This window comes from Ips typographus, linkage group LG2 (genome assembly GCF_016097725.1).
Source record: "Ips typographus isolate SLU linkage group LG2, UJ_Ityp_2.0, whole genome shotgun sequence".
In the NCBI taxonomy this organism is placed as follows: Eukaryota; Metazoa; Arthropoda; class Insecta; order Coleoptera; family Curculionidae; genus Ips; species Ips typographus.
In genome coordinates, this window is record NC_138423.1 from 14,185,831 (window position 1) to 14,210,074 (window position 24,244).

The 24,244-nt window shown below is 32.0% G+C and overlaps 1 protein-coding gene and 1 long non-coding RNA gene across 3 annotated transcripts in view; one reads left to right on the plus strand and one right to left on the minus strand.

Annotated features, from left to right (window-relative positions):
* Ephrin (ephrin) overlaps positions 1-24,244 on the minus strand; it is a 416,945-nt gene that overhangs the window by 159,542 nt on the left and 233,159 nt on the right. The gene's annotated exons all lie outside the window — the stretch shown is intronic.
* LOC145725306 (uncharacterized) lies at positions 5,736-6,255 on the plus strand. Its single transcript, XR_014177224.1, has 3 exons — positions 5,736-5,841; positions 5,896-6,139; positions 6,197-6,255. It is a non-coding gene; the product is annotated as an uncharacterized LOC145725306 (long non-coding RNA).

A 24,244-nucleotide genomic window follows, 5' to 3' on the forward strand; every position in this document is an offset into this window, starting at 1 on the left:
CAAATATTAGTTTTCCTGATTGTGCATCACATCGATTTCCACAACCTAACTAACCCGCATCTTAATTAAATCTTGTATGCAATTCCATTTGCAGGTTTGATAACCAGCACCGCCACAGTCAGATTAGGTTTACTGAAAATAAATTACCATGATTACTCTGAAAAATGCGAGTTTTGCCACAAAAAAATAGTGCACAGTCATCAAACACAACCTTACCGAGCAAATTCTTAGGATAAAATATACAGTTGGTAATTAGTTTTCATTAGACTGTACGTCTCCCGTCGTTAGCACGCCATCGTTTTGTGTAGCCTATCCTAATTTTAAGGGTGAACTTTTCTGATTACCTCTATTCCTAGCTCAGATAATTAGGCAGACTATTATCCGGTCGAATACCGAAGCATTGTTAAGAAGTACTTTAGCATATTTCCATAAAAACGATAAAACAACTTCTCGAATCAAGTTTCTGACTATATAAAGCTATCCTAATTTTTATGGTAGCGTTACGTCCGTGTTTACAATACGCAAATGCCGTTTTGCAGCTTCATGAAAACTAGGAAAAGTCATTACGAGTTTGCATTAAAACAGCCACCGGTAATGGTTAACGTTAGCGTAATTTTTAATGTTTACTTTCTAACTTTACACGTTAAAAGGGCCGTTACGGCTCCGAGAATACCTTAAAAAAGAAACGTACGTCTTGGTTTGTGATGCTATTGTTACAAGAAATTTGCTTGTTTTACTATCAGTCGCCAAACAGAAAATTTGTGTTTATATTACAGCTGGTTAAAAAGTCACAGAACTTTATTCAAAAAAACTACAAATCTCATGTCAACTAAACTGTCCAGTATTCAGTATTTTTTTCTCTTTTCGACCTGTAGTTAAGCATAGATTTTCTCAACCATAAAAGTATAAAGTTAATTCTCAATTTAAATTATTTATGACTAGACAAGTTGACAATTTTTTTACTAAATTTACAGTTAGTTCAGTCGACATCAACCTCCATTATCTTAGTTGGAGAAGACAGTAAATCTGTTGCAAGAGTTGCAAGAAGCCTGATTTGCGTTAAAAAAGGCTGTCTTAAAAACTTGTTTTATAATGTACATAGTATCACAAATTCGACTGAAAGCAGAGGAATGTGTAAAAGATACAAGATCAGTTAAATCAAAGCCAAATTAGTCATGTTCGTGAGCAGAACAGAGCTGAAATAAGTAACCAAATGAACTACTTGAAGTAATAAGTAGTGAATATTCATAATTTCAAATCTAGTTGAAGCATTTTAATCATGAGTTTAATTTAACCAATAAACTCAAGCTCATCTCTAAAATGACCGGAACCTAAACCCATCTGACCCACATATCATAGGAAAGTAGTGTTAGTAAAGACATTTTCTCGCCTTCCCAGTACATTCCCCTGTTTGCCCGAGAACAATGTTAAACTCGAACATCGACTGGGCTCTTCATTTAATTCACTTAAAACAATATTTGCGCTATGCACACATAATGCAGGAACGCACGGTGTACATAATATACCTGAAAGCGTCCGTATATTTTCTATTATTCCCGGGAACAAAGGGCGTAGTTTAGATCGGCAACCGAAACCCAATTTGTAGATCCCTACGCAGTAATTACAACGCGAAACAATGAAAACATGCGGGCATGTTAAAAAAAAATACGCATTTTTTACTTCGACCACTGTATTATAGCTTCATCCATACACACACACAACGGAATTTACCTGTTTTAGGGTTGTGTATGAGTTTATGGTATTGTATTTTGCGATAATTAGCAGAAATGTAGATCGTTTGTCAAATATGAAAAAATGCAATGAATGTTACTGGATATGCCTCCTTTCTAGGAAATGTTAACTAGTCAAATTAACCATGAAGTGATAACTGCGTAGTTCTGTGGATTACACAAATATTCATAAAAGGTTGTGCTTTATAATTTACATAAAGTTTCAAGTGTCAGAAAAGTTACAAATTGTCCATATAGAGTCTTTAAGTGTCTCAAAAATAGACAACACTTATTGCAAACTAATGCTATTTCACAGAAATGACTTCTAAACGTCATGTGACACAGCCCGATTGTCTCGAAGATCAGAACGACGAGCAGATAAATATGACATAACCTAACAGTCACGTGACTACTTTATTACGCACCATGTCGTGACCAAATGTCAAATTCGCTTTGTTGATTTGATTGGGTTTCAATCCAAAGTTGTTTGTTGCTTATATCTTATCGGGCTGTAGTTGCAATATTTTTATAAATTCTGGGCATAGCCTATTTTCTACCATACATGTTTCTAGCAAAATTTTTAGAGGTATCGTTCAATGCTTCTAATCAAGTAAGTGACCCTTACATTACTTAATTGTGTCTTTATCCACTTAATAAATTAAAATTATTGATAAAAATTCAATATTTTTGACACAATTTGTTGACATTTTACTTGTCATGATGGAAATGATTGTACGTTTTTTCTATTGTAGGATTCTTTTAAAAAAATGTATACAGAAAAATTCAGAATAAAATGCGATAACGTAACAATGTTATAGAAATATAAATGTTTATTGAATGTAGCAAGTAAAGAAACAAATGTTACCATTAAAACATTACATTGTTATATCATCCCATTTCATTTTGAGCTTGCTACATAAATATTACGTTTCTTAACAGAGTTTTTTAATATACTTTACCTACGACCTCAGTGTAAATAGCTATTTACGCATAGTTTTCCGTTACGTAATGAACCTCTTTACGCACAGATGTAAAAAAAGCGCACAGTTTTAAGATTGGCCACAAACTATCGCTCTAATGCAGGGAAAAATTGATTTTGTTTACATTTCTTCCCTTATCAGAGTGTATTAGATGATCGCGTAATGTTCATACAGTTTTAAGTAACTACCACTTCGTCTAGAATATTATCTGCAATGGCAGACACATTGTAATATTACTAAAAGTTTTCCCTTTCTTCTTAATAACTGTAATGTCACCATAAACAATTATTTTAAGAACAACACTAAAAATTATTTAAGTAACATAAATTGTGATTTTTTTTTATTACGTTAGTATTTTTTTTTAGTGGCATAACACCTATGATTAGTACAAATATGATGTCAATACGTTGAAAATATACTTCTTTAGTGAAAAGTTACTCTGAATTATATGAATTGCGAAAACAGGACTTTCCATTTGGTCGTTGGTAAAGTATAGTACGTCACACGTGCTCTAAGGAATTTTACACAATCTTGAAATTGGACAATCTCTAATTACACACTCGCCGCTACGCGGCTTTTTGCATATCGTGCGTAAAATGCTTCTTACCGCACTAGTTACGTAATATACAATTTTCACACACCTTGAATAAAAAAAGTATTAAATGTTCTGTATAGCCAAAACATTAAACTTGTATTAGACTTTAATAAATTCCAAAACAGTAATTAAAAACTTTTCCTAACAAACCAATTTTATTGCATGCTGAATTTACCTCAGTTACTGAATTTATCCGACTTATTGATTATTTTTTAGCTTCATTAGCGATTAAACATTGAAGACGGTACGTTCGAATGTGTCAATTTTTCAGTTGACTAACAACCGCCAGTAAAATACAGGCATATTAAAATTGAAAAGCACTCTAATAATAAATAATTGGCCTCCTACCGTTTTCGTATGAATAAATACGTTAAAATAATCCGGTACTAATCATAATTAACTGCTAATAGGTGCATAGAATCAGAATTGACGACTACTTGGTAGTTCAAACATTCCGATAGATGCTCAATCCGGTCAATCCACAATCGAACTTTTAGACATCTCTAAATTATCAGAAAAGGAATTATTTTGACAAGTTTTCGACCGTTACAGTTAATTTATTTGACAAAGTCAATTAAGGCTGTTTTTTCTTTCTTTCTACCCATTAGCTCCAGAATAATCAAGCGTACCGAGAGATCGGTCTTGTTAAAATTCTTGAGAACCCGGTGGGGAATTTGTAGAACACACTGTATTAATATTAGTCACTTTTTGTGCATAAATGGTTATTTCACACCATAAAATGAATTCTTTCGACGCCGCGTTGGAGATTTAATCGGTCTAACGGGCTCGTTTGGTAAATAACTAAGTATGCCGACAAAGAACCACACTTTGCACGGTTCGTGTTTTACATATGTACGGTCAAATATTTAAAAAAAAAATACACGTCTCAAATAAGCGATTTCAATTTTGATTGGACGTTAGAGATAAGCTTAACGAGGTAAGCGGTTAACTGGGTATTTGCCGAAGAATAATAGCCTAACTTTAACGCTTGTGATTTACAAAATACCAAAACAGAAAAAAGTAGCTTTTGGGAAATACTTTAAGACTAACCATTGGTATTCAAAATATTTGCTTCATCAAGATAAACTGACTCTGACACCCTAAATTTGTATTTTTTTGAACTACTTTTTCTTATTACTTTACTAGAACTAGTACTTACTACACTAATTTTTCATATTACTAATTACATCGCTAGTTTCTTATTTACTTATTTAATACAGTCTTAGGACATTAAAGACAAAGTTTTCCACAAGTCCATAAATCCGGTTTCCATACTAAACTACGGTGTACTTTCATACTATCATAGTATGAAAAATTCATCTAAAAATTTGAATTTAAGAAATAACTCTGGGGCTAAGTTGATAAAATAAAACAATTTTCTAGGAAAAAGATGTACTAGCTATTTTCTTTATTTTCTTTGATTTTTAAATAGCAAACCTTCCAACACTCTGACGAAGATTTTCAGTATGTTTTTTCACAATATTTTTAACAACTTTCATTTTATTTTAATTTATGTCCTGCCAATGGGAGTCACACTAATGTTACTGATGTCAACTAAGTTTGTCAGCAGTGCCAACAATGTCATAAAAATCTAAAATAACCTAACCATTATTTTATTTGATTTTTGAGTGGTGTAGGTTTTGCTAAATACATTATTAAAGCTTGTTATCTTTCTCAATTTAACGGTATACATGATGAGAATGTATGTGTACGAAAATCAAGCTCTGATTCTGGAAATTAGCATACTGTAACCTTGTAATATTATTGGCTGAGCCGTAAATTATTTTGGCTGTATTAACTCTCACACCATCAGAAACAATTTTTTTTTAGTTTATATAAGTTAATCATTCAATGAATGATTTTTACGTTAGCGCTAGAAGCTTACGTTACAGTTATAGTATATTTTTCAATATAAAAAACTAAGAAAAAAATGCTATTCTGGTAAATTACATAAAAAAGTAAATTGTTTAAAACTGCTAGAAGTAATGCTCTGTTTTTTTTACCTTTTACATATTTATGGGTTGTAATGTGAATGTAATTTTTTTAAAAGAGATGGATTTTCTTTTTTTTACTTATGTTATTACTCTTAGTAATATTACTATTATGAAGACGTGATAAAAACAAAAATATATGCTTGAAAGAAGTTTTCTGACAAGAGAAGAATACTTATCATTTTTTTTCAAAAGATATCCTTAGCATTTAGTATTGGTCATGCCCGTATTTATAAACGAATCTCAATATCATACTCAAGTACAACTTCGCGAAGTACGTCTCGAGTCTTGAGTACGACACAAGTTTTATAAACAAAACTTCGGTAATTCTCGGCAAAGCATAACCAAAGATAGTTTTGCTAGTAATTTTTAATTTTTTAACTTCATTTTCTAGTAACTTTCGTGTTACCTTCATTGCCGTTGTCAAAAATGTTTGGCAATTTACCTGGAACGCGGAAGTTGTTGTTTGAGCATTGATTGTAAGTTATTTGAATTTGGTTTGGTTTGGTGGTTTTCTTTTTTAAATATTTATTATTTCCCTTGAGGTATGTATTCAACAATAATTTTATACATATCTTTACCATCTAATATGCCTATAGGATCATAAAGAAATTTTTTGATGGCTAAAATAACAGCCTATACCCAAAAAGAGAAGCTTTTGTTGGCTAATTTAGTAGACAAACACAAATTAGTGGAGGACAAACGAAGGACGCAGCAACTGTACAAAAAAAAAAACAAGCAGAATGGACAGAAATTGCTAGAGTATAATTCCCAAGGATCTATAATAACTGTGCCCAGGAATGCTGTCAAACGTAAGAAACTGTGGAATAATTTAAAACAGAAGTAAGATGATCAATAGAAATGTTTATGTGGGTTGCTCTATATAATTTTATATTGTAGAAAAAGAAGACAAAACACAGAACAAACATTTCACCGACTAGCAACTGGAGGAGGCCCACCCGAGGGCCCACCTTTGTAACATATTTTCATCATTGATGTATTCCAAAAATGCATCTGTATCCTCTATATCAGCATGTGCCATACTGCAATTATTAATTATATTGAAGATCTATGGTTTATACTTGAACAATTTGTGGTAGCTTTACTTACACAGTATCTATTTCCTGAAAAGTTGACGAAATAAACCACAAACTTTTTGATTTTTTTATTGTGTTTTGATTTGAGTTTTTAAACCCTCTAACTTTCAATTTTAGACAGTTTTATTTTGAAACGTCAAAAATGAAACCAAGCAATGCTCAAGTCAGGTCAATACCTAACTTGAGCAAGTCTGGATGTAAGCACGACCGAAGTACGCCTTAGAGGTTAAGTTAGGTTTATAAAACAAAAAACTGTACTTGAGTACGACTCAAGTCTGAGAACGAGCGAAGCATTGTTTATAAATACGGGCATTAGAAAATTCGTTTATCTTAGCTAGTAAACCTTTTGACACCTGATAATTTAATAAAGTTGTATTTGACAAGATTTTATAAAATCAGAAAGCATCAATATTATGACTAGCTGCCGAATCCAAAAATATTTTTTTAGAAATAAAACAAAGAGCTGGAAAGCTGTTTAAAAACATGGATTCCTTTTTAAAGAAATTTAAATCTACCATTGTTTTGAGTGGTATAATCTTTTTTTTATCACACTGCATAGAAATGAGACATTTTGCGGTGTTAGTTACTTATATAACGTGTCAAAGTTGTCATTGTCATCATTGCAAAGTAAGTTGCTCTTTAGACGGCATACATAAATATGTTGAGTCACTGTAATTAGTAAAAACTTCAAACATTTTGAAAATAATATAACCAAATATGTAAAAATATCTTTCGTCGTAGGACACCCTGGATAATATTGGTTAACTATACAAAGTGACTTACAATGCAATCAACATAGTTCAAGTACAATACTCGTACAGGAGGAGAGTTAAAATGATAATATTTTCTCTTTGAACCCAACTTTAGTTGGTTAAAATGATATTCCCCTGTTTTTGAAAAAGATTAACGAAATTTTTCAAAAACTTTGTAGGTACAGTTTGAGACAAACAATCCCTTATGTAAAAAATCAAAAGTAACACAAACTGTATCGAAAGTAAGCACTTTTGATTGTTGTAAAAGTCGATTTTTCAGTTTTCTTCTTTCAGGCAGAATTCTGTGACACATCAGTGAATAGCATGTGAAATTTTCTAAATAATGTAGCTTGATTTAGCACAACTTAACTTTACGAGACTCTAAAACATAGATAATTAGCAACAACCTGGTACTTACATACCAGAAACGTACAATAACGGATATCAATTAAAATCCGCTAAAAGCGCTTAAAAGCTGACTTACGATTCTAATAACAATCTTCGAAGCCAACAGTGGGATTTATCGCGTAATTAATAGAGCTGAAACTTGCCAAAACACATATTTCATCCCATAATACTGGTACATCGTCTTATGGCCGTGTTATGCAAATTGCTGAGGGGGCTTCCTCATTAGATATTTCACGGGATGTTTTAACTATTGGGATTAATTATTCCGTCGTAAATAAAACGGATCAGGTTCAGGACTTGATGGTTGCGTGTTTGGTACAGCAGCCATGCTATTTGATCGCTTATTTTTTTTTTAATTCTGTCAACTTAAAAAACGGAAGTTGTTTCCGCCCACACCCCTGACCACCCCTATTGGTTCAAAAAGGGGTATTGTATGTAATGCGTGTATGCGAAGCTGTATAATGCGTACGGGACGTGTAAGTGTAGGCCTCCTTGTTAACACCTTCTAAAAGGGTTTTTTATTTCGAGTGGTGACAATGAGTAGGGGGTAGATTTTTAATTACTCGATATGTCTTCCACCCTAACTGAAGTGAGGGTAGGTGTCGGTGCGTATTCAGATTGAAAAGCCATCTCGCACTTTTCATGTTTCGGCTGATGAAGATCAGAACCCTGAAAGGGTCGCATAATGACACTCCGATGATCTTTCAGAAGTCTAATTAGCAACGCAAAAAAAAATTATTACTCAAGTTGATAACAATTAAAAATAATATTGTTTTCCAACACATACGTTGCCAAACTAGTTTTCCAGTCGATAATTGAAAATATTTACAAAATAACCGGTACGAGTCGAAACTTTTAATTAATTCGTTGCAAATCGTTAAAACAAAACCTCTGCACCGATCAAAACCAGCACGAAACATTTTTAAAATAGTAAACTACGTAAATTAATAATGAGTCAGACGGGGATAATGAAATATTGAAAAGTATATTTTACTAAAATTATAGTAAAACTGTAAAACTGTGTCGGTATTATTAGCTCTGTTGAATTATTAAAAAGATATATTTAGATTAAACAGCAGAGGAGAACGTTGGTGTACTTACTACATAAGATTTATTACGGATTGGTGATGTCTCTTACCTGTAACAAATAAAAATTGAATTAAATAAAATTTATTCAAAACTGCTTATAAAAATCAAATACATTAATTATAAAATTAAGTTTTGTAGTAGAGTAATGCTGGTTACATAATATTTTAGGATGTGCAGAACACAGCACATCAAAATGACAATATATCAAACCAAAATATGATCAGTTTGCTAGATTTTTAATCTCTGCAATATGTAGGTTAGGTTAGGTATTTCCATTTATTTTAGGTTATTTCAGTTTGTACGATTTCTCATCTAAATCCAGCAATAGGAAAAACTTTATAATAGTTTCTCAATTAGAAAAAATGACTAGTGCAAATATTCTTCAACGAGCGTATAATGAGGGCTAGTGTTCTAGAGTCATCTGATTGAATAATACCCATTATAAGCAGAAGCCTAGACTTTCTCTACGAGGATGTAAAGAGAAATTAATCAATTAAAAAATCGTCTGGAATGATCATATTATTAGATGGTTGTAGAGCAACAAATATTAATTCTCATACTATTAAGAAATAAAAAATCTCAATTATTTCATACAATGGCTTTCTAAATAAAAGAATGGATAAAAGTTTCATCAGCATCATTTCTCTTCCATTTTTTTCTCTTGTCTTCCATTTTCCAGGTACAATATAATGATATTTTTCTGACTGTTATATAATGACAATTAATTCACACTCGTTTAACTGTTACAGTTACTGTTATTTTATTACCTTACTAGTTCTGTAATAAAAGTAATTATAACATTTCAAAGAGTGTGAATTGTTTTACGGAATATGTAGGAATCGTTTTGCCTTGCAAATTTGTACATATTATGGCATATGCCTGCTTATGTAATAATAACCATATTATTCTACTTTTGACGTAAATAACTATTAAAGTCTATAAAATTAATTTTTTTTACAAAACATTTATTATAAATAGTTCTTGAGACCTAATTATGCCGTAGTTGCTGTGGATTTTCAAAACGTTACCAAAATGTTTGTGCTTTTCCCCCCAAAAAAATTTGAATTATTGCCGCTCCAATAAATTATGTAACTGACATCTGTCAAATTTAATACACTTCCATAATTTAATTAATTATTAAAAAACTTTGTATTTGAAACTTTTTTGTAGGGCACATCAGCTAGTATTTTCTTCAATACCATAAGTTTCATTTGATTCCGTTATTAGTTTACTAAATTCAGTTACTTCGGATAAATACAACATTGTGGCAAGTCGGATAACCTCACATTTAGTGGTGTCTCTATCTAAAGCTACTTTTCATGTACTTCAGGCAAATGCTCGATCGATCGATCGATTCGATCTCTTATAAAAAATATAAAAATTGCTTACAACACAAGCAAAATTAAAGCTGTCAAATTTAGTACAATTATTGTCTAGGGTTTGGTTAATGCCTGTTTCCCCGACACTTTCCAGTCTATTCTTCTTCTTCTCTAGTCTCTCTTTAAACTCAACTTAGCCAATGTTGTGGAAAAGGACATAAATGTTGTGAAAAGTGTAACTTAATTTAAAGGTAAAGAAAAGCTTTTATTATACTTGATGAAAAGTAACAGCTGTCAAATTTGTCATAATTACTATTCTATTCTACTATTATTGCTAAATTAGTCGCTGTCGAAAATGTACGTTTATTTTAAAATGTATTTCTACTTAGTATGAGAGAAACTGTCAAATTGGGCTAAAGTTTTAAATCATGCAAGCATCTTTCTATTTAAATTTCTGTCCTAAAATGGTCACACAATGACTTTTTTAACTGTCAACTGTCAACCCTGCGTTTAAAACTAGGTCTAGGCGTTTTCAGGAATTTACTTTTGTTAACTAGCTTACATTCAACTCTGACAACATTGAAGGTAAGTAAGTAACCCGAAATAATCAATACAATTGGGTGACTAATAAAAAAAACCGCGCAAGTCATACTCAAATTCATAAGAATACGGGGTGAACTACCGTATAGCTGAAGATTCTGAAAATTTGGCAGCATACCAAAATTGATGCAAAATCTTATCTAAAATGTACCCATTTTACGCTCTAAGGCGTAATTAGTATATTACGTAACTAGTGCTGTAAGAAGCATTTTACGCACGATATGGAAAAAGTCGCTTAGCGTGTAATTTCATGAGTGCGTAAAATGCCTTAAGAGCACGTGAGACGTACTATACTTTACCTACGACCAAGTGTAAAGTCCTGACTCTCGCAACTCACATAATTTAGATTTTTTTTCATTAAAGAATATATTTTATAATATATTAACATCATATTTGTACTAATCATAGGAATTATGCTACTAAACAAAACATAATAAAAAAAAGTAAAATGCACTTTACCGCACCCAAGTAGGAAATAGTTATTCTCTTAACAAGTGCGAAAAGTGATAATTTGCCGCATGCTGACTGAAGTTGCCCAAACGAGCGTATCAGTCGAGTGCGGGTAAGGCACTTTCCTTCCGCACGTGATAGAAACATAATATTTTCTACGAGCGCTTCCAGTAATTGGAAAAAACAATAATTGAAAATAAATAATAAATTAAAATTGAAAAAAAAATAAAAAATATTGTTCTTTAAACATATTCATATGTTTGTAACTAAAATATAACAGCACATTAAAATTATTAAGTACAAAAATAATATTTGATTACAATCTACAAACTTGATTACCATAAATAGGTTATTGGTGTGATGAATTACCTCTAATCTACTTGTTACTAATATTAATAATAAATGAACAATTATTGGCACTTTGTAAGTTTATAGTATACGGTACATAAATTAACATAATTTAATTTTCTCACCCTAGTGCGGGAAAATAATTTCTTTTTGCATTAAATATTATTAAAAAAATTGTACTTTTTACACCATTTTATAAAACTAAATTATACTTCTTCAGATGATTAAAAGAACAAAATTATAAATTATCTTCATTAATTTGATGTTAATACGAAGCTTTATAGCTGTCAAAAAAATAAAAGTACATCATCTAACACCTATACCTTGCATGAAATTTAATTAAAGGTCATTTAATTGAAAATAAAGCGTTCCAGTACAATTCCAGCCGGTTCGGCGTTCCTATGCTTAATTATTTTATCCCCTGCCGAACAAATTTGTATTATTATTGCCATTGAATGGCGTTCGGTCGGAGATTTTTCATTATTTCTGTTCTGGGTGCTGACTGACTTTATTAAAGCGCTTCTTCATATCGTCCAATTAGCTAGACGGTGCAAAAAGCCACAACAGTCGAGCGGGCGTTTCAGTTTTATTAAGAATATCCCACTGTAGGATTTCGCTACCTTTAAATTAAAAGAATGCGAGACCCGACTCAATAATTAAACTTAAGAGAACCCAGTTAACGAGGATTACGGATAGTCCGAAGGGGTGTGGAGATGGCGAATCATTATATTGCAACAATGTAAGTTTCGTCGTTCGTTCGTTTTGTACTTTTTTTTAAATCTTTACTACAAATGATGTATGTACATAGTTAGAAAGGTGACAACAAATTCAATTCAGAAAATTAAAAAAGTTTGGGTGAGTTGTGGACGCCATTAGTTTTGTATTAATAAAGTAATTAAAACCATATATCAGATAAGTTTACAGGTAAACTCAGAGATTAATTAAAATTCTATTTATTTTGAGCAGTACATTTATATGTTTTATTTCATTTCCACACATTTTTTGTAAATTTTAGCAATATGAAGAAAAGTTTGGAACTGGAATCAGTCTACGACACTGGTAATTCGTGCGTGCATACGCAGGATTTAGAAGCCCCACTAGGTGCATGAAGGGCCTGGTGACATGGAGAAAACGGTGCGAAAGGGCCCTTTACCACCCTATAGTCGGCCCGTGGATCGATAAGGCCTTATTTGCACTTTGCCGGGATCGACTACGCAGGATTTCAACCTGCAAATACGTTTCTTTTCTACTACTGTGTCTAATTAAAGAGAGTTCAAGTAGAATTATTATTGTTATTATGTTTTTTTAGATTATACATACCGATATACAAAGGATGATACTACTTCGATACTTTTTTATTGTTATTATGAAATTGGAACTATTATTTTTAATCACGCGATAAACGTCAAACACAATGTCAATAAAAAAATATAATAATGGTCTACTAGTTAATTTGTTTTGAATAATTCTTCAAAGCAAGGATGTAAAATTTCCGGAAAATTAAATTTATGGAAATTATTCCAGAAAATTTTCGGTCATTTTCCAAAAAAATTGGAAAATCTGAAAATTCAAAAATAATTTGTTTTTTACATTTTTGTTGAAGTTAATTTTAAAAATAAAAAAATTTTACTTGAAATTTCTTGACAATTCTAGTTTTTAATTTTTTAAAATCAAACGGCGTGGTACCAAAAAAGTGTATAGAAGGTAAAAGTTGTATCCCATCGAAGTGCATTTGTGGTAAAAATTCAACCCTCATTCAGTTCCTGAGATATTGAGCAAAAACTGAAAAAAAACGAGAGTCAACTTTGACGCCCTCTAGCGGCTAAACGAGACAACATAGTCGTGCCCGCTCAACGTCACGTGATAGCCCCGTTTATTAGCTTTCTTTTGTTATACGGTGTGTTTATACAGGGTGTTTCAAATAAGCGAGTTATTGACGATTTTCTGGAAAATCAAATTGGGAATTTCTGCTTTCGAGGAGGGTGGTCAAAGTAAGGGTGTTAGAGCAAAAACGATTGAATATCGATACAAACATTTTATTTTCGTTTGGTTTGTTGCTCAAATTTGGGACACTTTGTATACTGATGGATTATTTAGGAATAAAGTATATGCAAATATCTATAAAATTCATATTTGGTATTTTTTTTTATAAAATGAAAATATAAATAAACAAGTTACAAGGATCTTAAAAATCCATTGAATCACCCTGTAAACTACTCCATTGTATTGTCAATAACTCGGTTATTTTGACAATTATTATAGGTGGTTCAATATACCAATTTGTAGCCCTTGAAATTGTCTTTGAAAACGTCGAATAAGTGTTATTTACTGTTAAAACTGAGTTGTTTGATTTTGACCGTTTTTACTGTGAGAGCCCATAACTCTGTTATTTTGACAGTTACAGGGTGGTTCAATATACCAATTTGTAGCCCTTGAAATTGTCATTTGATCACCCTGTATACCATATATAGTAGAAATGTTACGCTACCGACAGATTAAAGCTTTTATACCGGAAATGTGTTGTCCAGAAGGGATACATTTATAAATAATATTTTTTTCAAAATTCATATTATCTTGAAAAGTGTTGAGGTTAGGTATACAACATTTTTCAGAAAGTTTCCGGTAATTTTCCGGAAAAAATTGGAAAATCTGAAAATTCAAAAATAATTTGTTATCTAATTATAATAATAATTGTAGACAATCCAATATTAATTCAAATAAAGTTTAATGTACTTTTAATCATTTACCCCCGTTTGCACCGTCGTTTTGTAAGTCGAGATTAATTTAAGTGTGGGTCAGACTGTGACAGTACAGGTGAAAAAAGTCACACTCTAAACCACACTTAACTTAAGCCATGCTTAAAGTACGACGGTGCAAATGGCGGTTAGATGTCTTAAATTATTTCATTAGAATGTATGATAAGTTTGATGATAACAATGATGATAATAAGATGAACATCTTTGCAGTGAAATTTTTAAATTTTTTATACATTTTTCTCCTCTAACTTTTATGCCACTAGACAAATTAACATTTTGATAGTAATAACAAACAAAAGCACTTTTTTAGTTCAGTTCGTAAAGTTTTTGACAAAAATGGCTAAATATTCGTTTCCAACAATTCGTTTTCCTACCAGCCATTTTGTTCTGATTGTAAAATATGCAAAATAAAGCCAATAAGAAAAATAAAAGTTGCAGATGCATTCCAATGAGGAACTTTATTGGAACTCAATCTTCAGAAGTGAACTAAATTTATTGATTATTCTTTCAATTTTAAATTCAAATTTTGCTGTAATTAACCACTAGTAGATATATTTTAGTTTTTTTAATGATGGAAACGTAAATCTAGTAATTTTAATTATACATACTTCCGCGGTTCTAATACATTACTCAACCATAAAATTCATAGCAACACATCAACAAACAATATTCCGTATTATATTTGATTCACAGTTTTTTTATCCTTGCATAAATTTGGCTAATTGGTTTGGAAGTCTGATGATGATCTGTATTGCGGTATACTGGTAATTATCAAAACCCAAAAAAACACGCAGTTTTTTAGGACCATTGCATTGGTTTGTTTAGGGTAAAAGATTTTTACAATTAAAAATGATCGATCATTTTTACGACATGAATTTCAATGCAATGGACAAAAACCTTATGCGATTTTGATTTAAATATCAACTTTCTGGAACTGACTGTTGAAGAAATTGCTATGGAATTCCGTGCCGAATTTCTCCTGTATTTATTATCAAATCCATAGGATGGCGTTTAAGCAATTTGAAAAGCATACCACGGGGCAATAAATAGAAATCAGAAATGGGCACTTTCCGTAAATTTATCGCTAAAATCGCTTAAACAAGCAATCTCCGTCAGATAAACAAGCAGTTTTATAGTTTTATACATTTCAGGGGTATTTAACGTTTTTATTGGTTTAAGAAACACACGCTGATCGAAACCGACCTAAATCTCTCGCCTGTTTAGACTTGCACCGTCTTTTTCAAGCCGGCCATTGATTTTTCTTCCATCTTTTAAGATCGTAAATAACACGCGAAGGGCTTATTCAAATCAAAACTGGTTAATACAAGAATGGTAAATGTAAACTAGGATCATCGGCTAATTCCTGCAGGTTGTTGTGTGCGTTGCATAAATTAAATACAATTCACGGGCTTATGCGGATCGCAGACTGTAAAACGGTTTAGAAAAAGTGATTTATATGTGAATTTTAATCCGATTTGTCGATATGTTGTTATGCGAAGCGTGGTGCCGTGTGTCACATTTCTCATTTCAGTAGGTTGTTTTCCTTTATCGCTTTTCTGACGTTTGTTGGATCGCTTTACACGCTTTACCAGTTTATTTTTTCTTGTTATAGTGTTTTTGTACATCATTACTTATTTCTTAAACACAATAGAAATGCGTAACGATCTGTTCGTGCAGATTCTAGAGCAAAACTATGGGTATTCTAGTAGTTTTTAAGCATTGGGAACCACTCTGCGTCAAATATCAATATTACTGTCATAAAGTCAAAGTTTCAGTCAAAATCTAACAACAAACGATTCAAATAAGTTAATGCAAAAAACTTAACTGAAAGTAAACTTTAAACCTCAATTTAAACAAACCAACTATTCAAAATATCTTTTCCCTCTTTAATATACTGATATTTTTCGTAAAAGGTATGTGAGCGGTAAATGTTGGGTGTCTCCTCCTGAATTCGTAGATTTGGTTAGTAAGGTTTTCAAAACTTCCCAAAAAAAGAAAATCCCAAGGAGATAAGTCGGGAGCACTCAATGGATTTTATATAGCTTATTATGACCATACATTAACGATAGCTTAAGTCCAAACAAACTGCCATTTTTGATAGTTGTCTGCATTTGTGACGATTGAAACTGTTATTTTAAGATTAAAGTAGTCTTCAAATAATACGTACACATATTTCTGTCACCATTATTATGTCACAAAATTGTTTACTCTTGTCAAAGTAACGTCTTCTATTCTTAGCCCTAGTCCTTCTACATTCTTTTAGAGTATATGTAAATAGATGTGCTGTTATTTTTATGTAACGTAACTTTATTATGTAACTAACCCTATCACCAACTACCAACTGTTTTTTTACTCACAAACAACACAGATGGTAACAAAGAAGTGCTTAAACACTCTATTATATTATATATTGACATTTTATTTAATGCGGAGGTCAACACCCTTATAATTTCCCCTTCGGAAAAATCGTCCAATCTACGGCACTGGATTACACCCACCGCAAACCCGGATAATTGTCGTACACGTTAGACACTCCAAATCACATCCTTGGCTGGGTCGTCAAAGGGTTTCCACCACCTCACCCCACCATCCTCCAGCTTTCACTCCCCTTTTCCCTCCAGCTTTGTTGCCACCCCCCGGTTGTCCTTTACGACACCTCTTAACTCACTTTTTACACCCCCGACGTCGCCTCGTTAAAAAACGAGGTTTTAATGCACCGCCTCGTTCCTCTCCACATTTTTACAAAGAGCGAAACGCGTATGGGAAGCTTTATTTTTTTCCTTGTATGTAAATTTGTATGTACGTATAGTGTGTGTGTGTGTGTAAGGTTTAGGTATTGGTATATAAGGCAGGGGAGCCCGTATAATAAATGCAATGCTATTAGGAAGGAAGCTTTATTAAGATATATTAGCAATTGTGCTGTAATTGGTTAAGATGGCTTTATTATGAGGGTAGAAGTGATGGGTTTGTTATAGCTAATTTGTTCTTCCTACCTGTGAAGGTTTTTTATAATAATAAATACGTAAAGTGGATTGAAAAAAAATTAATAGAATTTTTTGTTTGTATTAAAACTAAATGGTCGTGGTATAGAAGCAGTGTGGTTGCGTTCGTTTTCTCCAGGTAGGCTTATAGGCGCAATTGATGTATTGCTGAAAATTTGGTTTACTAAAAATTTCATTTTTCAATCGTAAATATTTCGAAAATCGTTGCAGATAAATAGTTTCTAATACATGAAAAATATTTGAAATCGATAGGAGTATTCAAAAATACAATGATATGCAGTGAGGGGGAGGAACCGGAGCTGTCATAACATTGAGTATATCCCTCCATTAAAACTAAAAGTGCAATTTTTACTTGATTACAGGGACAATTGCACTTCTAAGTGAAAATTGCATTCTTCTGGTGGCCATATTGTTCAAGTTTTAGTTACTATATAACAAATTGGCGTCACATCTAATCAAATCTGACATTTAAAACCACATAACACTTACTATACAGGGTGGTCCAGTTTTAAATGTCAATAATTCACCAATCCATAGCCAATTAAAAAATAAGTTGACATGCATTATGTAATTTTTCTGAAAAATGCATTCTAAGGAAAATACATCCTTCAAATTTCTGTTTAAAAAATCAGTTTTTTGTCATAACTGTCAAACCGTTGGAGCAATTTTGATCAAATTTGGAACACGCATTATGAAATTAATACTCATTATGAAATTCTCCAGTAGCCTAGATACAGGAAGATGGTTTTAGTGTTTTTGCCTTATCTTCTACGTCTCTAGATATTTTTCAAAAATTACGTGTTTTTTTTAAATTTCATTGTTTACAATGAAAAAGAAATTATCTCTTATAAAATTCTGATTTGAAACTTCCTTTACGAGATAATTCAGTTATTACGTTCAAGGACCCAAAACTAACCCAACCCAACTTAAAAATTGTCTTGAAAACGGAAAATTCACTTAAGAAACTTAAAAAATACCATTGTAGCTAGTTTTCATAGTTTCCAGACCAACTGAAAGACTTTAGTTTTGAAAATTGACTGAGAAAAGATAAAAATTGATTTCAGAAGCTTAAAAATTCTGTTTGTAACCAGTTTTCATGCAAATTGAGAGACTTTAATATTGAAAATTGATTTGTACTTGTAGACATAAAAAAACTACTTTTTTCTAATTTTGACCAAAAAGTGGTAAAAACCATCTTTTAAAGTGATTTAACACAAATATTCACTTTTATAGCACCTTGTATAAACAGTGACAACGACATGTTATGATGGATGTCGCCCATATGTTTCTACGGAAATGCATAAAAACAGGGAGTGATGAAATGAACTTTTCATAACTAGTTACATAAAGTAAAACGTTGTGTCACTCTAATCAGTTTTGAAAAGTGTCACTTTATATGCCAAAATTAGAAAAACTACTTTTTCTAGAATTTTTTACTACAAATTCATACATTTAAACCTTAAAAATTTACTTGAACACCAAAAAGTGACTATGAACTAATGAAAAGTAACATCAGAAGCTTAAAATTTGCATTTGAAGTAAGTTTTCATAATTTTAAGACACATTTCAATATTTTAGTTTTGAAAATAGTCTTAGATAGAGGACATTGATATTAGATTCATGAAAATTGTCTTGAAAACTAACTTTTCTTGCTTTTAATTTTCTCAGAATTCTGGACTATTTTTAGTGTCTTCTTTCTTTTAACTGCTTTCAGCTTGGAAAATCGAGTTTCAAGACTATCTTTACCAAGTTAGTGACACAGCAAACTTAAAAACAATTTTCACATTCTTCATAGACTTAAAATGGCATTCCAAGCTTTGTCACTATTCAATCGACTTTGTCACTAAAAATTCGAGTATTTCTTAAAAATCTAGATTGTTTTTAGTGCTTTAAGGCTGTTTTCAGTACCTCAAATCGAGTTTTAAGACTATCTTTACAAAGTTTTTGACATATCAGGTCTAAAAGCCAATTTGTACACTGTCCACAGTCTTGAAAATGTTATTTCAAGCTTCTTCAGTATTAAATTGACTTCTACACTCATCATAGGTGCAATAAATTGTAGCATCTTTAAGAAATTCAGACTGTTTTTAGTGCTTTTTAAGACTGAAAAATGGAGTTTAAGAATATTTCCAAAAGTCAAGTTTCTTCAGTAATAAAATTCGAAAATTTAATTTACTTCTAGACTTGTACCAGTCCAGAAAATTGAGTTGTACACCAATTGAAGTCCTGAAAATAGACTTTTGGACTCTCTTTAGTCCTAGTAAAGTCAGTTCTAGTTTTAAAAGTCAACTTTTAGATTATCTTTAGAAGTAAAAAATGAGTTTCATGCACAATACAATCTTTGTCCTGATTTCCGGACTGTTTTTAGTTCTTGAAATCCAGTTTTAGACACTCGACCAGGATGGCAGTTTGAGAAAAGAAATTATAAGACTATTCCTAGTAGTAAATAGCAAGTTTTTAGACTATTCGGTACAAATTTGGACTCACACAAGTCTTGAATGTTCAGTTTTACACTATAAAACGATTGAACGAAAATTACATAATGCAAGTCAACTTATTTTTTGATTGGCTATCGAATGGTGAATTATTGACACTTAAAAATGGACCACCCTGTATAACGGTAACTACCATAACTAGTAGCTAACAAATTAGGTGTACCTACTGACTACAGCGCTGCAGTGGGTATAGTCCTAACTGTTATAAATATTTGCAGGGGGAAGAAAAGTATAGTTTCTGTACAGAAAATTGGCATGTTTTGTATCTTTTTACAAATATTTATACAACAATTTAAATGTATGATCTCAAACCTTAGAGAAATATTTATTTGTGTTGACTGCTTGCTACTAAATGTATGTTTTTGAAAAAGTACAAACTTTGGGACACTCTGAAACTACGTACTTCTAAACTCATATTTCTTATCACTCAACTGTTATACTAATTAACATAAGGGAGAAAAGACTTAAAAGGGGAGAATTATGAAATTATATCAAACTAAATAATCTACTCATTATGACAACATATCAATTTCAATTGCTTAATTTAAATTACCAAGTACGTAATAACACTAAGTATATTTTATTGTTAAGTGTGACACATCATTAGTTCCGGAAGGTTTGTGGCTACTTAAAAACGAAATAAAAAGATCAGGTCCGTATTGGAAAAATTTAAGTTGATGATAATATCTAAAAAACGAAACGTCGGAGCTGAAAACTATTTAGTTGAAGAATATAAAAAAGTTCTTCCAGAAGGTGCCATTGATTTTCCAAAATATTCACTAATAGTGGTTAAAAAATAAAATAGAAATTTGACGTTTTCGGTTTTTGCCGGATATCTCCGGACGTAAAAAAAAGTTTGAATTTTTTTTTACCAAATTATTTAGCAATAAAATGCGCAACTTTGCCTCCATTTAATTAAAGCTCTGTTAAGTATAGTTTCTGAGATAACAATGCTATTGCATTGAATTTGTAACACCCTGTATAAAGTGATATGTGATTAAAACTAAAAAAAAAAATATATTATAGAATTAACAGTATATTTTTATTCGGAATATAGTCCACAAAATACGTTTCGTGCACGTGAAATTTTAGAAATTTTGCAATCAGACTTGTTGCCCTAAAGAAACAGCTTGAATGAGTTTTATGGTTATTTGAGATTAGATGCACCCTTTTTTAGGATGCAGCATAATTTTCGCCAAGTTTACATGTTACTATTGAAAATATCTTAGTTGGTTTGCATGCAACTTTCAAATTTTCAAAACTCTCCCATCGATAGTTGTTCTTATATCGATGATGTCTTTCGTCGTGGGACACCCTGTATTACTTAGATATATTTGCTAGTTTTCCATCCATATTTGAACAACCAAAATGTATTGTTACGGTTTGGGCCTACTATACTCGAGTCAGGATGAAACCGATGCGCCGCAATATCTGGCCGGGCGCGTATTAAAGTAGGCCACAGTTAGGAAGCGCTACCTGGAAGATTCTTGAATGGTCAAGGCAACCCGCGAAGCGTTTCGCGGTCATTCTAGAACGTGGTTTGCGAATATAAAAGACGCGGTCTCGACCGCAGTAGTAGTGAATTTGGGAACGCGGTTAAGTTTAAATAGTGGAATAATTGTGGAATTGTAGTAGTGTTTTTAGTAGCTGTGTTAATTATTGTACGGAGTGTTTTGAAGTATTAATAAAGTTATTAATTGTTGAGTTAAACTGACTTTGTGTGAACCCACGGGAAAATCGTAACAGTATCAATCAAAAGTCAAAAAAAAATGGTTAACATGTGTTGCAGCCACTTGACACCGCGCCCATATTAAATATCGCAAGTAACCACCCTACTTCCGAAAACCACAATAAACCACTCGCTCCACCCCTTATTAATGGTGGACCCGAACAATAAAAAAGTCGCTTTTTTTCTTCTTCCTATATATGGCGTGCGAGACGTGAATTGATTTTGCGGGGTTTCCTTTTGCGTCCCGAAATTAGGGGAGCATTCCGTGTACCAATATGGCTGCAGCATGGGAACGAACCGAAGAAACTATAGAGTTACGCCGACATTTTGCAGGACAAAAATTGTGCGGTAATAATTGCCAAACAAAAACCTCACCGATCTATTGAGTTAAACACCACACAAAACATCTCAATACCATGAATGTTGACACAACACAAACAAAACCGACATCAAGTGAAAGCCGAGCCGTAAAAATGTGGGTAATTATCTAATAGGTTAATAACAAAGAACCAAAAAAAAACAAAATATCTTGATCGCAAACTACATATCAATATCGGGACATAAAAAAAGTCACTTTCCATTGACTAGCCGACCAAATTGCGTTGTTTCGTTCGATCAGACTAATTGATAATATTGGGAATCTGATTTAGAAAGCGGACAAAATCTGAAAGAAATCTGACAGGAAAAAAAATAATTAATACATGACGAAAGTGCTATAGAGCGATTAAAAAACATATTGTTGCATTCATGTCGGATTTATTCTTAAATTTACTTAATCATTATTTATATCATCTGATGAACCACTGAATCATATTAATAATGATATTGTTTTGTGAATTAGTTAAATTAATAAAAACACAACGTACAGGGTGTCCCAATTCTTATTACAAGCATTGGAATCATAGTCTACACGAGGTACTCAGAGATATAAAGCTGGTTGAATAAACACAAAGTTGCGCATTTTGATGATAAAAAATATGCCATTAAAATTGTTTTCAAATAATAAACCACTTTCTTATGCGTAATTCTTATAGATTTAAAAATAAATGATAAAATCCTGAGAATTTTAATTTTTTCTAAAATACAAAAAAGGCTCAAATGTTTATTCAACCGACCCCACATCTTGTATTGAATCTGTGATCTTCATTCGTCCAGCCGAGTTTGGTAACAACATTCTGAATTCAATATTGTCATTAAATTAATTATTTTGATCAAACAAATTCATAATCAAATAATTGTTATTTTGAATATTTGTAATATGAAAATTTAAACAATATAAAAAGTACAAATTTGACAGATACACAGCCATCGTTTTTAAACCTTCAGTGGTCGGAACGGTCAATATTTTGCTATTTATTATTTACAAATATAGGTACTGGACGATGCAAAATCGAGAGTATTCTCGAAAAATGTAAAACATACCAGTTCTAAACACATCACACAATCCAAACGAACCCATAAAATCATATTTTAGCTTCTTCTTCAATATCTCAAAAGAAGTAACAAGAATAAGAACAGAACATACAGCAACTCTTCATTAGATTTTAGTTTATAATATACAGGGTGGCGAACTAAGAATGCGAGGTAGTGTATCCAGAAAACCAAAAATGTTACATATTTAAAACAAAAATTTTATTAAGTAATATAGCCATAAGGAATATAACGTGATTCCAGCGTTGCCTATTTCATTCTACATGAAATCAGTGGCAAAAACGAATTTTCGTTCGACAACCCTAGTAGCTGATGCTATTCCTTGATTTTGTTGCTTAAATCTAGCCAGTTTTTGTTCTAATCAGGTTCTCTCTAAATGTTGTCATTTTCGAGATATCTAATCGACTATTAACATTCCAGGGTTCTCCGAGTCGGAATGACCATTAATTTGGCAATTTTCAATCACTGTTTCCAATTTTAGAAGTCCCCCGTTTGCTAGCTTTATGTGTAGGGGTAATTTGTCAAATCGAACAAAAAAATGAAACCATCCCCTAATTCTGGAAAGCAGAGAAAGTTGCTTCTACTGTAATAGACAAAAAAATAGACCAACAAAATATTCTTTTTCTTCTTATTCTACTCTTCGTTAAAAATGCCAAAAATGTGTGTGCTTAGAACATTCAAAATGCATTTGTTCCAAAGAAGAAAGTAACGAAGATTGATGATGATGTTCACTACGTGTTATAAGGCTCTAAGGTAGTTTTTCAACAAAAAATAAATACCTACACAAAGTTTTTTTAAAATAATACATAAAAACTTTTGTTTCAAACATTTATCATTTTTGGTTTCCTAAATACAGTACCTCACATTCTTAGTTGGCCATCCTGTACAAAGTTTAAGAGATCTCTAAGCAAAAAAAGGTTATATAAATAATAGGATATATCAGATAAAAACACATCCTGTAAATAAAAATCAGTTAATATGCGGGGGTTTTGCTGTCTGCATACTATGCTCTGTTTCACTCTGAGATGACCTATGGAATTGTGGTATGGAGCGGCTTGTGCGGGAAGGATTTTTGGACTCCAGAGGAGGGCTGTTAGGCTGCTAGCTAGACTGTCTTACCGGGAGGATTGCAGGTGTGCCTTTGTGGAGCTGGATATTCTGACTTTTCCAGCTGCCTTTATTTTGGAGAGTTTATTATTTGTTAAAAGAAATGAAGAGAGGTTTACTCTTCAGAGAGATATGCATGGATATGAAACAAGAGGTCGCGATAATATCAGACCAATCTTTAGCCGTTTGAGAAAGTGTCAAGACAGACCAGAGTTTATGGCTGTTAAAATGTATAATAGACTCCCACTTTCCGTCAGGAGCCTAAATTTTATTAAATTTAAGATGAATATAAAAAAACTGCTTATATGACGGTAAATAGTTTGAATCAGTCTAATTGTTGTGTAGAATGACTTATGTAAGTGTAA